This window comes from Marmota marmota, unplaced genomic scaffold, assembly GCF_001458135.2.
Source record: "Marmota marmota marmota unplaced genomic scaffold, marMar, whole genome shotgun sequence".
In the NCBI taxonomy this organism is placed as follows: domain Eukaryota; kingdom Metazoa; phylum Chordata; class Mammalia; order Rodentia; family Sciuridae; genus Marmota; species Marmota marmota.
Window position 1 is genome coordinate 9,073,627 of NW_026000000.1, and position 17,302 is coordinate 9,090,928.

At 49.5% G+C, this 17,302-nt stretch overlaps 1 pseudogene; it reads right to left on the bottom strand.

Annotated features, from left to right (window-relative positions):
* Positions 1-16,952, bottom strand: part of LOC107153431 — a 54,864-nt pseudogene extending 37,912 nt beyond the window's left edge.
* Positions 16,953-17,302: the final 350 nt, after the last annotated feature.

Consider the following 17,302-nt stretch of genomic DNA (forward strand, 5'->3'; position numbering starts at 1 on the left):
GCTAGCCAATCCCTAAAAAACAAATACCAAATGTCTCCATTTATTTCTTATTTCGAGACGGGCCTTGCTAAAGCTGGTCTCAAACTTACCGATCCCCCCGCCTCAGCCTCTGGAGTACCTGAGATTACAGGCATGTGCCATTGTGCCTGGTGCATTCTTATGTTCTAATCCAGTACAGCAAGGATAAGAACTCAGGCACTCCCAGTCCCGCAGGAAAGCAATGGATCCTACTTAATGACCTAATCACCCCCAGCACTGACACAGTGGCAGTTCCTTTTCAGCATGGGTTTTGGAGAGACAAACCACATTCAAACCGTAGCAGACCCTTCCCATGGGAGCTGAGTCCTACAGGCATCAAGGGTCCCCTCAGAACTGAAGTGGGGTGGTTCTTTGACTCATTCTCCTGGTGATTGTGTCAGGTATTAGCCAGTGAGGGGGACAGGTCATAGCCTATCCTCACCAGACATCACTTTACTGTACAAAGAGCCTGAAAAGGCACTGTGTGAAACCCTCCCTGGATGGTGGGCATGAGGGTTTCAGACTGGATTCTTTTTCTTTCATATTTATGTCATTTTATTAAGTCTCTGGTTCTTTTTTTTTTTGGGGGGGGGGAATACCTGGGATTGAACTCAGGGACACTCGGCCTCTGAGCCACATTCCTAGCCCTATTTTGTATTTTATTTAGAGACAGGGTCTCCCTGAGTTGCTTAGTGTCTGCTTTTGCTGAGGCTGCCTTTGAACTTGTGATTTTCCTGCTTCAGCCTCCCAAGCCATTGGGATTACAGGCATGTGCCATCCCCCCGCCCCCCCAGCTAAGGCTCTGGTTCTTGGCAGTGGTAGTGGGGACTTTCATGAGATGAAATCACAAACTGGGACCATTTGGGTGAATAGGAGGGTGAGCACAGTTTGTGTCAGTCACTCATACAGTTTTGAGGGGAATATGTTGATCACTAACAGTACATGATACAGTGATGACCCAGGGTGAGGCAGACACCTTCCATGGGAGCCTCCTTGGGACAAGTTTGCTGCTGCATGCAGATGCATTTCCTGATGCAGGCACTTCAGAGTCTAGTGGTGATGAAAGGCAGAAGGACACTAATGACAACCTATGGACAGCATGGTTTTAGGAATGTGCTGTGAACATGTTCAGGAGAGCTGTCTGAGGGTCCCCAGATAAAAGATGGAGGAGAGACCCTCCGGTGTGGGGAGTGGAGGGTGTTAAGACATGGAGGTGACAGGACCTTCTGGAAAGACTCAAGGAAAGGAGTTTCCTGGGGTTCACCACAATTGGAGAAGTTAAATGGAAGCCAGGAGCCATGAGAGACAGGTTAGGGCTAAGCAAGCTGTGGAGACCGGACACAGTCCCCTCAGGCATGTAGCTCTACTTGGTAGGGGACAAAAGCCCTGACATCATATGTACTCTAGCAAGATCATTCTAGTATCAGCTGTCTGGATGATACAGGATGGGTTGGGAGAGGAAGGAATGGCCATGGAGGTAGTTCAGCAGGGCTCTGGAGATGACCGGGGAGATTGGAGTTAAGAAGGGAGGTGGTATCCATCAGGAGCATCTCAGACATTGTTGCAGCTTCTCTGACCATCTTATTTTGAAGTCAATGAAAATAAATAAACTTAAAATTTTATTGTATTGTTTTTGAAGAGAGACTTAAGAAATTAAGTCACCATTTTTCAGGCCTCCAGTTGTCTTCAAATTCCTATTGAAAACTTGGACAGGGGACTTATAACATCCTTGTCGACTGTCCTTATTAACTCAACGTTTTATTTAAATTGCACTTAGCACCTGCCTCCAATTATTCGGCTCTGTCAGAGAGCAGAGTTCTGAATAAATGCTTTAGCACAGTGTCACCCCAGGCACAGACCATCATCTGTCTTCATCAAACCAGCGTCCTCAGTGGCCTGACAGCGGCATCTGGGAAGGAGCAAGGATGGTTAGTGCTAAGAGACCATGCCGCCCAAGACAGCCTCCGTGGAGCTCAGAGAACCATTTGTATTCGTTACTGTTCTCCCCAATCATTGTCCCTGGTTTTCATGGGCCACTGGTGAGCAGACACTGACAGCCTGGCCAGGTTGTAAAATGGAGAAAGTGGGGAGGTTAACGAAGGCGATGATGCTGATGACAGTGACCGTGAGCTAAGGCGGCAGCTGCAGCTTCTTGATGCTGATGAGTCCTGCCATTTTGGGAGCACCTGCCATGGTCAGGTACCATACCAACCAAGGACCTAACCCTTCCTGGATATTCTGTGCCCTATAACCACAACCTCTGAGGTCAGTGTACTCAGGGTCTTCTTCCGCTTTATGGATGAGGAGATGGAGACTGGTTCATGACCACTTAACCTGAAAAAAACAGGTCTTTCTGCCTTAAAACCACCACATAGCTCTGTTGTCACTTGCAGCCTCTATTCAATGCTTGAGAAAGTGACTCCCCCACCCTGACCACTGGCTTCCAGGAGACAATCCCTGGCCTGCATGGAAGGGGATTCTGTGCTGGATGACTCTGACATCATGAGTTGTCACCAGTGTTGATTTCATTAGAGATGGGTCTCTAATGGAGGGTGTGTAGACTGCAGCTGGGGTTCCATGTTTGGGGGGAGGCTATAAAACCCAATGGTTAGAAATGGGACATGGAGAGAACCATGAAATAAATAGGAAACTTCACGATTCCACTGCACGATGAGGAGACTCCCTGGGGCATCAGGTTGAGACTTACCAAATCTGGCTCAGGCCCAAATGAATGATGCCTGGGTCAGAGAGAGGAGGGAGAGGTGTATTGGTTGATTAACTCTTAGGTTCAAACCCAGGGAGGACAGGAAGGAACTAGTTGTCAGGGTGAATAATTTTGGAAGGTCTTGGGAGGTAATAGAAAAATATGTGATAAGATTGGTGCGAAACATAAGGTTTTGAGTGCCAGGCCTATGTGGGTTTGAGGCTTTCCTCTTCTCCTAACCAGCTTCAGTGTCTATTTGACGTTGCAGGTCTTAGCAGCTTCTTTTCAAATAGAAATCAAGGTTTATTGTGGAGGGACATTATGAAAATAAACCAAAATAATTCTTCAAACCTGATAGGAGACAGGAAACTTTCTCTGTAGAGTCAGATAGTAAATATTTTAGGTTTTTCAGGCCATAAGGTCTATGTCACAACTATTCAACTCTGCTGTTACAGCCTGAGAGCAGCTACGGATAATACATGAATAGATGGACATAATTGTGTTCTCATAAATCTTTATTGACAAAAATAGACAGGAGGCTGGATGAGCAGGGTTACAGGCCTTAGTTCAAAAAGTAGTTGTATAATTACAAAATAGTAGGTGTACCACTAATGTAAGGTCCCCTCTGTCAGAAGCACTGAGGACTGAGTGGTAGAGAAATTGAGGAATATGTTCAATAATGTAAAGATCAGCAGAGGGACTGGGCAAAAGGAGGGAAGGGCTCCTCAGAGAAGTACTGGATTGCACCATAAAGCATCTGCTGTCACATATGCCACAAGGACATGGGCATGTCTGCTCCAAACACCTTGCCCCCTCATCTGAGGGAGGATGGAAGGTATACTGGACCACCGGGGGCTCTGGCCACATGAGTGCATTGTGTGGGGGTGCTGTACAGTCTTGGAATGTGACTAACCAACACCCCAAACTGCATGGCACCTGACACTAGAGGGGATCCTCACAGTGGCTAGGGAAGGGATCACTGAACCCCTGTAGAACTGCTGGCCCTGACAGTGGCCACACTTGCTGGGGAAGGGGCTGTGAATACCCGATTCCTCTTCCCTGGACTGTGGGAAGCTGTGGGGCCAGTCCCTGGGTGTAGGAGTACCCCAAGTTCAGTCCCTTATGCCAAACTCTCAGTTGGACCTAATTTGCTGTGTCCTGGTCGCACTTCTACAGGCCTTTACTTTGGATCCAGCAGCAGAATCTCTGAGCCCATCTGTCTACTGGGAGCTGCAAGAAAGGCTTCAGGGAGGCTAGAGGAGGAGGGAGGCTGCTCTGGGTCCCTGGGGATTGTCATGTCACCTCATGTGCAAAGTGTGAGTTCTGTCCCTCACACAGGGAGCTCTAGGCCCCTACCTGGCACTTGCTCTGTGGAAAGCATGAGCAGAGAGGATCTTTTTGGTGGAGCAGATGCCTTCAGGGAGGCCACAGCCTCCTGGGTTGAGAAGGCTGATAATTACAGAACAACAGTAGAAGCTGTTTGGCATTTACACTTTCTGTTTAGCTATTTTCTAATCAGAATTGTCTTGAATTTTAATCTGTTTTAATGATGGCAATATAGACACTCAGAACTGCTCTAAACTTCCTACTAGGCCATCAATATGTGGCCATCAACTTGAGACATCTGCCCATAAACCCATCTCTCCAGCTCCTGTGACTGACCAGCAACCACACCCCCAGAGACAGGGGTGGGTGCAGTTCTGCATCTGCACTTGATTAACAAGACCTGTCTGTCACTGTCCCTCTTTTCCACTCTCTCACAGGCTGCCTGCCGGCAACACTTGTCAGCCTGCAGCCCACACTATGCTTTTCATCGTCCCATTAGCAGAGGGATGTTGAGCAGGAAGAGTCTGTGTCCTCTCCCTTGTGCTTGACCCTGGAGTTTCTAATTAGCTCATGACACCAGCAGTCCATAATTTCCGCCCAAGCCCAGCTTTGATTTTTCCAGCACAAACATTGCTTGAGGACCACCGATAAGGCTTGAGGGGACAGCGCAGAGAGCCTGGCAGCTCAGGAGCGCATATCCAATGTCGCTGATCCCTTAATGAGGAATGGGGGCTTTGAGGGCAGGGGCCAGGGGAAGCAAGGGCTGGAGAAGCCCCAGGAATGCCTTACACTAACAAACCAGCCATCCGGCAGGGCAGCTTCTTCCACCCCATCTCGATATTCATGGAAACTTGTGCTAATTATGGACCAAGCAATGTGGCTCTGGAAAAGATGTCCCTTTGTAATCTCATGACCTCTGGTGATGATGCTTTAGAGCTGTGACATTAATATAAACGGTCCACGGTAGGTGGGCAGGATGAGAACATTTCGGTCTCCACAGCCTACCCAGAAGGCATGGTTGCTGGGAGGATGGACCATCCTGTCTTGCATTGTGAATAAGACTGTTCACACCTGTGGTCATTTTCTATCCACTTGTTTCACCATTTAATCAATTCTCACGACAGCCTTTTGAGGCACAAGTTATAGATCAGGAAGTTTTGCCGAAGGTTATTCAGCTAGTGGAGCAAAAAAAAAAAAAAAAAAAAAAAGTGGTAGGACCTAACACCATTTGGTTCCAAATCCCATGTAAAACTCTGTGATGGTGCAGCTTCTTTGAGTCCCAAGAGGTGGCCTCACCAGGGTCAATGGACCAATTTCATGGAGGAATGAGGAAGAAGGAAGGCAAAGGGAAAAGAAGGGAAGAAGAAAGGGCTGTCTCCAAAGGCAGAGGCTACATGCTGTCATTTAGAGGGTCATGTAAGAATCCACAGACATGGACTGACATCCTGGCTTGGGCAGCTGCTGTCCAGGGCTCACCTGGAACGTGGGAGCCCCTGATGAATGTTTGCTAAATGAATGAACAAACACCCTGGAGAGGTAGATGCTGTCATTCCCAATCTGCTGAGTGAGATACCAGGTTGCCAGAAGGTTCCCTGAGGATCCCAGGCCCACCTGGTAAACAGACATGGACTTCACAAGCAAGGAAAGTGCTGTTTTATGCAATCATTACTACATGGTATAATTTAGTTTTTATGAAGATGTTACTTTATTTCTTGTTAACAAGAAGATTAAATGAGACTTTAAAAAGTATATTAAAAATTCCCCATTGCTGAAGCCAGACGTTGAGTTCATTGGTGCCTGGATGACGTGTGACTTGGAGTTCTTTATGCGTGAATTTACCACTGAGCTTGAAGAAGATTTTTGGAAATGTGTTTATTTTATCTAAAAATGGCAACAGCAGGTTATTTGTTGAAACATATTTCTTCTTATCAAGATACTCTGGTTTTCTCAAGTGGAGTGGACATCGTGTCCAAACACCAGCTTCCTGATAAAAGAATGTTGTTTTTTCCCGCAAAGACAACATGTGGATCTCAAATCCTTTATCAAGACGAGAGTCTCCCTTTAGTAAATCCAGACGCCCTCTGGAGTCCAGCTAGTGAATTTTCAAAAGGGATTCCTAACAGCCTTTTCAGCTTTAAAATGGATTTTTATACTGAAAAGCATCTTATGATTTGGAGTGCTGTGTACAAAGCCTGGATTGAAGGTAACTACTGAGAAAGTGGTGAAATAATCAAAACTCTAAGAAGCATGGAAAGATTTTTAAAATGGAGGCTGGATATCTGGCACTGACCTTGTGGCACATGACATAACAGCACCTGGCCTGGGAATGAGCAGACAGGGTTCTGGAGAACAGGGACGAGGTAGACTTTGAACAGGTGAATTTGCTGCTGCCTCTAGGGCAAAACTGGTGCAGTGACCCAGAAAAAGGCCTAGATGATAAGATTATTGATGTGCACATAAATTCTCAGGAAGAAACCCTGATACAGAGAGGCTCCGAGCCCTATCCTGTAGATCTAGAGGTATTTGGGGCTCAGAGAGGTTGGAACACTTGTCCAAGTCACACAGTTTTCACGTGGGAAAGTGGGATTCAACCCCAGTTTTAGCTATATTTACTCCTTCCAACACATTAAGTTCCTAGTCATAAGATGTTGTCTCCTCAGTGGAATCCCTCTTGAGGTTTTCATACTCTTGACTATGCTGGGAAAAGGAGAGATCTATGGATGGAAGGACAGAGGATTACGAAAGCATCTCCAGACAGATGCTCCAATTCTCTGCTGCTTTACCCAAAGCACGTGCTAACTCACCCAGGGCAGGGGTTGCACTGCTTTCAAGGGACTCAGGGGCTGCCCATATAGCCAGTGGGGACCTTTTAAGGATAAACCCCAACATGCATTTAGTGCTTCCATGGTGACAAGGGTTTGTCACTGTACTGTGTAGGTCGGAGGGTTGTAAGCACAATGTAAACACATCAGGGGCCCAGAGAGATGGTCTAAATTCATTTGACAAATGATTATGAAGCCCTCACTCTGCATCACCTGGCTCTTAGGTTACTTAACATTTTGGAAACACTATGGCCCTGGGATAAACAGTGCAGACCTGCAGGCAGATGGGGCTGGATTGAGTCCTTGCTCTGCCACTGGCCAGCTGGTGGCTTTGGGCCTATGTTTCCCATCAATCAAATGGATATAATGCTAGTACCTGCCTCATGAGAGGTGCTGAATGAACCAAATGAATTATATATGGAAGGAATTTGTAGCAAAGCCAGACAAGGGAAACTCTGTGAATACACAATGTGTTGTCAGCTCAAGGACAGGGACAACATCCACACAAGTGTTTAAACACATGTTGGCTGTGCCATTGATGAGAGGTGCTGTTGGGGAAGTGGAAGAACGGGGAAGGGGACTGGGGCTTTGTCAGGAGAGGTTGTCAGGAGAGGCCTCCATGACCTGTGAGAAGGTCACTCCTGTTAAGACTTGAACAGGTTTTACACGAGAGCATTCCGAGAAACAGGCAAGACAAGGGTCCCTTGAGCCGCCACCTAATGCCATCTGCATCGTGAAGCTTAGCTGGATCATTTTCTTTCTTTTTAGATTCAAAACATTAGAATCTCCTACATGTCCCATGACCCTGAATTCATTCATGTCCCCTCACCTGTGGAGCATGGGTATCTGAGTGCCGCCCCCTCTTGGAGTCTCCCTGACTCAGCCTGGGTCCAGTTTTCTTCCTCTGGCCACTCCCACCCTGCTTCCCTCACTGTTAAGATGGCTAGTGCCTTGGTCACTCTCTTCGAGCAGACAGGCCCAGGTGACCCTCTTCCCCTGTGCCTCAGTGCATTAGGGGGTCTCCATGCAGGCTCCTTGTGATTTTCCCCCAAAGGTGCCCAGCATGTGGTCCTTCCCTATGGAACAACATTCAAATGTTGCTCTGTGAAAGGGGGTACAGAGGGCTCATGTGCACTGCATAGATGCCTCGGCCATGTGGCTGCCTCCTCTGGAGACAGCAGCTCAGCTTTCCCTTTGCCCTAGAACAACTGCAGCAGCTCCCAGGCTGGTAGGGGATGCTGTGGGTGTTCACAGTAGGACCTGGGCCTAGAGCCAAGCACCCACTCTTCCCTTGGCCCTGGTCGGGGCCAAAGAGCTTAGGATCTGGGAAAAGGGACCAGTCCAAATCTTCCTGTCCCACTTCATCATTGCGACTCCATGCCCATGGTGGCCCCCACCTTGTGTGACTTCCAGGATACCATCCATACTGTGGTATATCCTGTAGTCCACTGCTGCTGGACTTTAGGACCCCAAGCTGCAGTTTTGTTGTTAATTTCAGAGCCTTGCAGCCATTGGCATGTCTCTTTGTCTTGCTCTGCTCCACAAATTAGTGACAGGTGCATCTGAGTGATTCCCCCAGAGCCCATTACAGCATCCTGGGGAAAAGAAAAAAAAATTGTTCCCCTTTCCCAAAAATTGTGTGTTAAAAAACTAGTCTTGGTCTTCGATGTTAGCCAACTCTCTTCAATTTGATCTGTCTCAAAAGAAATGAGAAAGTGCAGGGGCTTCCCCCCTGGGTAGGAATGAAGCATGACAGGAGCCTGGAAACTTGGCAGAGATGCCCTGGATCGAGGTTCTGGCTTTGGGCCCACTTGGCAGAAGAACTGGGAGAAGTTTCCAGTTGTCCCAGTGCAATTCTCTGGGTTGAGGTGAGGCAGAGACACTTGTGGTTTGCTGTGCTGCAGCCTCTGAACAGAAGAGAATCAAATCTGCAAGGGACTCTGTGTGTCCCACTGACCTCAAGTCAGCGAACAGTTACCAGTCTTACGTATCACCTACTGTAAGCTGGGCACATTTCTGCCCTGGAGGAGGACACAAGACGCCTTCATGTTCCCAGGGCCAAGATGAAGGTGGGAGCCCCTGGGCCCCTTGATCCTGCCCCATGTGTTTCCTCATCATGGAAATGAGTCCAGATGTGCATAGCCACCCGGGAGGGACATTTCTCACTCTGATAACCTCTGGGACCCTTCCCAGTTTAGAATCTAGAATTTCCCACTTGGGACTTTGGGTTCTTTGGACATTAGGAGACATCCAAATGACTGGAGGCAGTGTTTGGCCCAGATGTTTGGCATTAGGGAAGTGTAACACACAGACCACTTCATACTGTTTGCAGAGAATTGAGATATTATGTTAAATACTTTTCATATTCTTGAGGAAATTGGAGCTTCCCTGTGCTTTGTGTGGGACAGGGGGAGCCTGGTACAGTGGTAGGGGCTGGAATCCCCAGCAGACTAGCTCCTGCATATCTATGCACCTTTTCTGCTGGGTCTGGTCAGGGTGCTCTGTGACAGTGTGGGCCTTAAGCTCACAGTCTTCTTGGCTGAAAGCAGACCCCAGAGTGAGGGGAAGATAGAGTCTGCCAACCTGAGTACCAGCATCCTGCACACCTCGCTTCCCCTTCTCCTCCAGAACATTTCTCTGTTCAGAGCACTGTCCGCCAAGAATTGGGCCCCGAGAGGCCCAAATAGACACCAGGCAGCCCACCTGAGCAGAAAAGGACAAAGGACCCAATTTAAAATACAATCTTGGGCAAGCCGACAGTCAAGGCCTCTTTTCCCAATCCCAGACTGGAGTCCAGTGGTTTGGAATAAGGAGGAACTTAAGGTTGAGGGAAGCCCCAGTGAGGAGGAGCCTGGTGACTGGCCTTACCATGATCTACCAGCAGGTGGGAACTGTGCGGGCAGGTAGGCTCGAGTCAGAGGTCCTAGGAAGCAGCCATGTGTGTGCAGATATGTGAAAATGTACTGAGTATCTGGGCCTGGTAGGAGGGACCCTTAGGAAGGAAGCTTCATCAGGCAATACTGAGCTCTTGGCACCTTGTCCTAAGGCTCTGAGGACTATGGCAGGCATGGCCTGTGAATGACAGGGCCTCTATGTGCCCATGGCTCAGGGAGCATGAAGATCAGGTGACAGGAAGCCAGGTTATGGCAGGAGTCGTTGACAGTGTGTAGGGGGGACAAGAGGGGCAGGCTCCTTCCAACCTATGGAGCAAGAAGCCAGGCTGATAGAGTATCTCCATACTCCCCACAGAGCACCACAGAGAGGACTTGCACATTCAGCAGAGAGGTGTGTCATTCCTGGGTCTCAGAGGATGGGAACCTCAGGCCTCCTTAGGGGAAGGTCAGCATAGTTCAGAATATCCATTTCTGCAGATGCCAAAACTTATGGATACTAATTCCCTTATATGAGACAGTGTAGCATTTGCATATAACTTATGTATATCTTCCTATATTCTTTAAATAAATTCTGGGTTACTTATAATACCTAATGCAATTCAAATAGTTGTTAGACTGTATTGTGTAGGGAATAATGACAAGAAAAATATCTGTGCATGTTCACCACAGAAGCAATTGTTTTCTGAGTATTTTCAATTCCTGATCTGTGGATGAAGAACCTGTGGTTACAGAGGCCCACAGGCTGCTCAGGAGACACAGGGTGGCATAGTAACTGCAGGCCAAGGGAAAGCAATGGGGCTGGGTCCAACAAGACCAGAACCCAGGAAGTTTGAATCTGGAGCAAAAGGCCTCTGGGTGGAAGGCAGCATAGAAGGTTATGTTAAAGGAAACTCACTGGTACCAGGAAATATTTTGAGGCCTATATGTAGGCCTTTCGCCTACACCAGCACTTCAATATGAATTTAGCATGGAGGGCATGAAGAATCCAAGGTTCTACCTCTTGCCTGGAGGCATGCAGCTGCCTGGAAAAGACCCAGTAATATGGACTTGGCTCAAGGGGCCCCAAACCTGATGTAGTCCATGGCAAGCTCTGGCCTTGGAAAGAGATGGTCCAAGGACTCAGAGGGCTCAGCAATTCCCACAGGAAGGGCTGCTGCCATCCAGGAGCCTGGGGTAGCCTGTGCATCGTCTCCGTGCCTTGGCCTCCCTCGCCCTTCCTCAGTTTTCCGCTATGGCCTGGACTGAGACACGGTGCCAAGCGAGGGAGGCTATGGTTGCTGTGGAGGCAGGAAAGCCCAGGGCCTGGCTGGAAGGTCATGTGGGAAACTTCTGCTTGAGGAGAGTTGCTCAAATGGGCCATTGGTCCCTGGGATACAAGGCCTTGTTTTCCAGTCACTTCTTCCAACGGAGAAGGGGGCCCTGGGGCAGGGTCTGCCTGGCTCCAGCAGCAGAGGCATGAACAATGGTCTTGCTGGCTGCCCTGTCTCACTCCCACAGGATGTGTAGCCCTGGCGGCCGGCTGCTGCCCTCTGGGAAGACCAAAGCTGCCATATGAATGTGATTCCTTTGAAGGACTCCTCCTGGGAGACAGGGCAGTGGGGCCTGTGGTCTTCCTGCTGCCCTGTTTTCTCTTTCTACACAGAGCTCTAGGCTCAGGCATGAGAGTGGGCATCAAAGAGGTTGTCATGGGAGTAGGTAGTTCTAGGTATGGGGGTCTTCTATGGACAGGTTCATGGCAGAAGTGGGTCCATGTGCAATAGGAGAGGGGAATCAGTGTGTCTGTCCACAGGTGTGAGGGGGCTCTGTAAGGTGGGGTGCACTTGTGCAAGTGAGGAGATACGAAGCCACAGGTGAGTGGGATGTCTAGAAATGGTGCAGGGCTGCAGTATTTGCTGAGAGGGAGTGCGAATAAGTTGATACTCCTTGGCTCTGATTGACACTGATGATAGGAAAACCCTCCCTTGCTTGATGCCCCCCCTAACTCAGCCAAATCCTACTCATCTTTCAGAACTTCAATCAGATGCAGGTAGGGCTGTGCCCTTAGGTTGGGTCTTATCACCCAAGGCTTTAATTGTCACTGTGAGGAGGCCTGCCTGGCTCTTTCTCTAGGAAAGGAAGGCCCTGAAGGTTTTGGCATGCTTGAACTATTTTGACAAGAGAATGGAGTCTGGGGTGGTGCAGAATGGATGAATGAAGGAAAGGAGAGTTGCTCATATGGGTGGTACCTGGTTGGACCCCAGGTCATGTGTCCTAGTGGGGGTATGAGGACTCAGAAGAAGAAAGAGGATCAAATGCTGATTCCATAAAGAAAGGGATGTAGAAATTGAGACAGAAGAACTCTGACATATTGAACTCAGGGAACAAAGGCCAGTGGGCCACCCAGATGAGAAGATTTGGGACAGTATGACACACAGATGTTTATGAATTTGTTAACTATGTGACTCGTATACAGTGTGTGTGTGTGTGTGTGTGTGTGTGTGTGTCAGAAAGAGATAGTTAAAAAGAAGAGAAGAGAAGAGAAGAGAAGAGAAGAGAAGAGAAGGGAAGAGAAGAGAAAATGGAGCATGCATGCATATTCCTATCTGGTACCTTATCCAGGTCCCTATTGCAGAGCCTGAATGAAGCTGCATCATCAATATGACCAGCAGGGGGCGCTGTGCCACCAAGCTAATAGAAATGCCCTTTCAACAGCTGGAATACACATTTGTGCATTTTTGGAGCACGTGCCCATCCCTGGCCTGGCTTAGCTGTTGATCTAGCCCTGGCCCTAGCTGACAAACCGTCCTCACCTCATCACCTCCTGTGCTAATAATACCACAGGGTGTCACACTGGGTCAGCCCAGGCTCCTGGAGCCCTCAGCTCTCCTTGGTCCCAAGAAAGATATGCACAGCCTGTGGCAAGAAGGCATCTGGATCCAGGTGTGAAAATAAAGCTGAAGAAAGGGAAGGGGGTCCCAGCTCACAGTCTGGGACCTGTGTCCACACAGGAAGGGCAAAGTGGAGCCTGGAATGCCCCAGCAGAGTGTGGTTTGCTTGGGGTTGGGGAATGGAGGCATGTGGTGGCCCTGGAAATGGCTGTGGTACCCTTAGGGTAAGGTGGAAGCCCCAGAGAGGTTGCCTCATCTCTGCTCAGGTATGTCACTCCCTATGCAGTGATCTCATGCCATGTGAGGACAGCTCCATCAAGGCAAAGATGGGTGCTGGAGTGGCCCGGAGGAAGGTCCAGATCAGATGAAGGGCTAGGGGTTGCTGGGCATAGCCTCCAGTGTGGGTATATCTGAAGTGGGTTCTGAAAGGTGAGTAGGAGTTGGCTGGGCCAAGGAAGCAGGGGACAAAGGAGGGATTTTCCATGATCAGAGTCCACTGATGGCAACGGCAGCTGCCTGCAACAGCGAGGGGAGGGGATCAGCACTCGGTCAGGTGGCCCTTGTTACATCATCAGAAAGTGGGAGCTGGAAGGAAGGGTCAGAAGAGGAGCACTTGTGGAAGGTCGCTGGACCACATTTATAGTAGCAGAGTCTGGGGGAGAGAAATCAGTTCAAGGGCAAGGGAGCTGGATATGGTCACTGTAGCCAGCCAGGGTGATCCCAAATTTTGTCCTCTTGTTTCTAGATTAGACATTAATTCCAACCCAGTTTGAATCTGGGCTCAATAGTTCAACATCTTTGGAGCTTGGGATTCTATCTGTGAAGTGGAAAGGGTGGTGGAGAGGTAGGCAAGGGGGTTATAATGAGCACCATGATCTAAGTGCCTCTCACACAGAAAGGTTCAAAAACATGTGCCCGGAGTTCTGCAGGTCGGGGAAGCTGGGAGGAATTCATGTAATTATCTAATTTTGCTCCTTTTTGTCTAACATGAGGCAGTGTTCCTATTTTACAGATGAAGAAACTAGGGCCTGGAGAGTCAAGTCTCTTGCCCAAGTCCCACAGCTAACCCGTGACAAAGCTGGCCAGTGCCCCAGACATGTCTTCCCCTTGCCATCTGAAGAGCAACCCCATGTGGGAGCTTCTTCAAGGGCTGTGGGACTCATATCCTGACTGGGGTGCCTGAGTGGAAGAAAAATGTAGTTCTGTTTAGACATGGTCCTCAGTAACAACAGAGAAGGGCTGAGAAACCCAAGCAAGCGTCTTCCCTGCAGCTCGGCTCTCCTGGAACTGCTGGGACTTGACCCTTTTGATGGCCTCTGACTCATTTGTGATCAGTTGTGCAGGCTGACAGGTAAGTGGGTGGTCTGGGATCGCCAGCCAAACAGGGCTGGCCAACCTGGAGGCTTCAGACTGCAGTGGGCCCTTCCAGGGAGGTCATCTGAGTTCTGGGGCAGCTCTGGGGAGGACAAAGGGGCATGACTGTGGTGGGGGGCAGGTGCAAGAGAGCAGTGTGGAACCTCTGAGGAGAGGCTGCCAGTCAGTCCTCAGGGTGGTCAGGGGTTAGGCGTGGGTGTTGGGATACCAAACAGAGGTCATAATCGTGGTGTGCGGGGCAGGTTGGTCCTGTGGACATGTTTTATTTGGCTCACAGAGTGCTTCTCATAAAATCTTGAATCATGTCTTGACATTTTCATATAAAAGTTCAGATCTGCAATGTCTCTTGAAAGTTGAAGGATTTGACTGCACTGTGTGAAAGGAGAGCAGTGGCCCAGCTGAGCTGGTGGAAGAGTTACTGCAGACCCCACCGTGCTCCACACGGATCCCATTGCTTATATTCCCTGCCTAGACCCCTCTGAGCCCCTCTGTTGTCAGTCCCCTAGCAATGATATGGATGCCCTCCATAGGCCCTTGACTCTTGCCCATGACCTCAGTCTGCCTGTGACCCTCCACTCTGGTCACTTGTCCTAGAGTGGGGAAAGGGGGGTCATGACAAGTATCCAAGGTCATTGGTCTCAAGATTTTGGAGCTGAGTGTGGGGACCAGAAAGAGGCCCCCCTCCCCTATCCTCGGGCCAGTGATCCAGAGGATTTGGGTAATTGGCTGCCAAGAGCAGCCATCATGGAGCCAGGTGGGGGCAGGGGATGCTTTCTTCTCCCATTACAACAGAGAGAAGGCCAGAAATAATTTCCTCAGCGACACTCTTGACATACAAGAGGGTTCTTTCCACTCAGAACGAGATGAAGGGAAAACAGACATGAGGGTCCTGAGACAGACCTTGCCGGACCGACTCCCCAGATAAGGGCGGACAGGAGGGCAATTCTTCTCTACCTCAAGCTGAGGGGGCAGGAACAAGGGGCAGGGACAGGAGAGGGTACTGGCTCTGGAAGGAGCAAGGGTGGCTAGCTGGTGTCAGAATACACATGGAGGTAGGGTAGGACAAGCGTGAGGACTGGGTCAGGCACTGTCGGGCAAAGGGCAGGACCAGTTCCAACAATCAGGTCCTGGGGCCTAGAGCATCTGCTGCCAAAGGACGGGAACCTGGAGTAGAAGAGGAGAGGGAAAGAAGAAGACTGAGAGAGGGAAGGAGAGAGGTACAGAGGGAGAAGAGAGGGAGGAAGGGAAAAGGAGAGAGAGAGAGAAAGACGGAGAAAAGCAGTAGAAACAGAGAGAGACAGCGAAAGGGAGAGAGAGGAAGAGAGTAAAAGAGAGAAAGAGAGGGAGATGGAGACAGAGATACAGATACAGGAGAGCCCAAGAGCAAGAGGGCAAGGAATGCTGAATGGCCAGGAGGAGGCAGCGGGTCCCTGGGGGCTGTGAGTTCTCATCTGGCCTGGAACCAACTGGAGAGTCACTACCTCTAGGGCCTGAATTTTGAGCCTGTGGGGCACTGGGGGACAGAGTCAGGGAGAACACCCTGTGCTGACCATACTGACAGGCCAGGTGCTCAGGGCCTCTGCTATGTTGCCCAGAAGGGATTCCCTTTTATTAGGGACAGCATGGCGAGGAAGGCCTTTGCGCCTAGGAAGTGCTGAGAGGACCACTGTGGTGGGTGGGCCTTTTGCAGATAACCAGTGAAAGAGGACAGGGAGGATTGTACTTTCCTCAGCAGCAGGTCATTTCAGGCCCTCTTATAGCCCAGGCCAGCTTGTGCCCTTGTGCCCTGTGCCTTCACTGAGACAGCCCGGCGTCCATGCCCCAGTGCAGCTTCAGCAAGACATGGAGGAGGGCTTTGGGATGCATTGACGATGAAATCAAAACCACATTTTTCCATGTTGGAAGGTGGAGCCGTGATAAATTTGGAAAGTAATAAATATCAGAGCTTTGCAAACCATTTCCCGGCATCTCACAGCAGACTGGCCTCATGCAGCCGAGTGGCGTGCCCCCAAGTGTGTGTGGCCTGGACATGGGGTCTGCTGTGATTGGTAAAGGTGGAGATTTGGTTGGGAATACTGAATGCATTTCATTAGAGGCTGGTGATGGGGCACTTCCAAGTGGATGGTTTGGAAGCCCAGAAACAGGCCATGAGCGGGGACAGAGCCAAGCCATGGTTATTCACAGTGCACTTTTCTAGCTGTTTCCAAATCTGCCTTTGCCAGCTGGAACTAAGCATGATTTAAACTACCCACCCTTGCCCCACAGGCCTCAAGGCATTGGTCATTCTTCTCTGTCCCCTAAATTCTTCAGAGCAAGCTCAAAGGCTACATCCAGAACTGATGGAGGGTCTGTATTAATCAGATGGTTCCTCCAAGTCATAAACTGGTCTGAAGAATGAAAAGGATCAATGACTGAATGGGTTCCCAGATGGGGTCTGCTCTGCCTTATTTCTGTAGTTGTTGGTGGCCTTGGCTGGCTGCATAGACACAGTAAACCTCCATTGGTACAAAAGCCCAAAGAAATAAGAGATCAGAAAGTGTCTGGGGACACTGGGGTCTGTGGGCCTTGCTGTGCTCAGGCACCCAGTTCAGGGGCTGCCTTCCCTACTGGTAGCCCCTGAGGCCTCCTGAGCTCACGCTGCCATTGTGATATTCTGGCCTGCCCCAGGGCAGCCTTCTGCATCACACACAGATCTAATGTCTAGTTTGATCTTTCCTGGTTTTCCTTCTCTAGTGCCCAATCTTTGTTGGCATTGGGCCCCAGCCCCATCACAATGTAGACTCCCTTGTGGTAACAAGTCCCAAGTCAAGGCCTCTACGTGGAGACAGATTATGATAAGGATTACCATAGCTTGAAGAAAGGTCATGCAGGTCAGTGTCATCAGCCTGCCTTTGCTCACCTCACCTCCTGGCTGGAACTTGGTGGTGATGGTCAAGTTCATGGGCATGGTCCACAAGTGTACAGGCTGCTGGATTCCACAAAACAGTATAAACCAGGTACCCAGAAGCCACGTAGTGTTTTTAGTTCCTTCTCCTTTCCTCATCTCTGTTTTAAAAAATTTAATCCCTGCAAAACACGTGTAGTTTATAAATTCACATAGCCCCAGCCTTGCTTCCAAAGGGATGCCAGGAGGCTAGAGCAAGTGGTTTGATTTCGGGATCTATCTACAGTGGAGCAGCAGTGATCATACTAGATAGGGTAAACTCCTTGTTTTCACTGCGTCATTCACATGAGGCACCAGGCCAGGCAACTTCTCTTTTCCTAGGAATACTTGTATGCCAGACCTGGGAAGGTCCC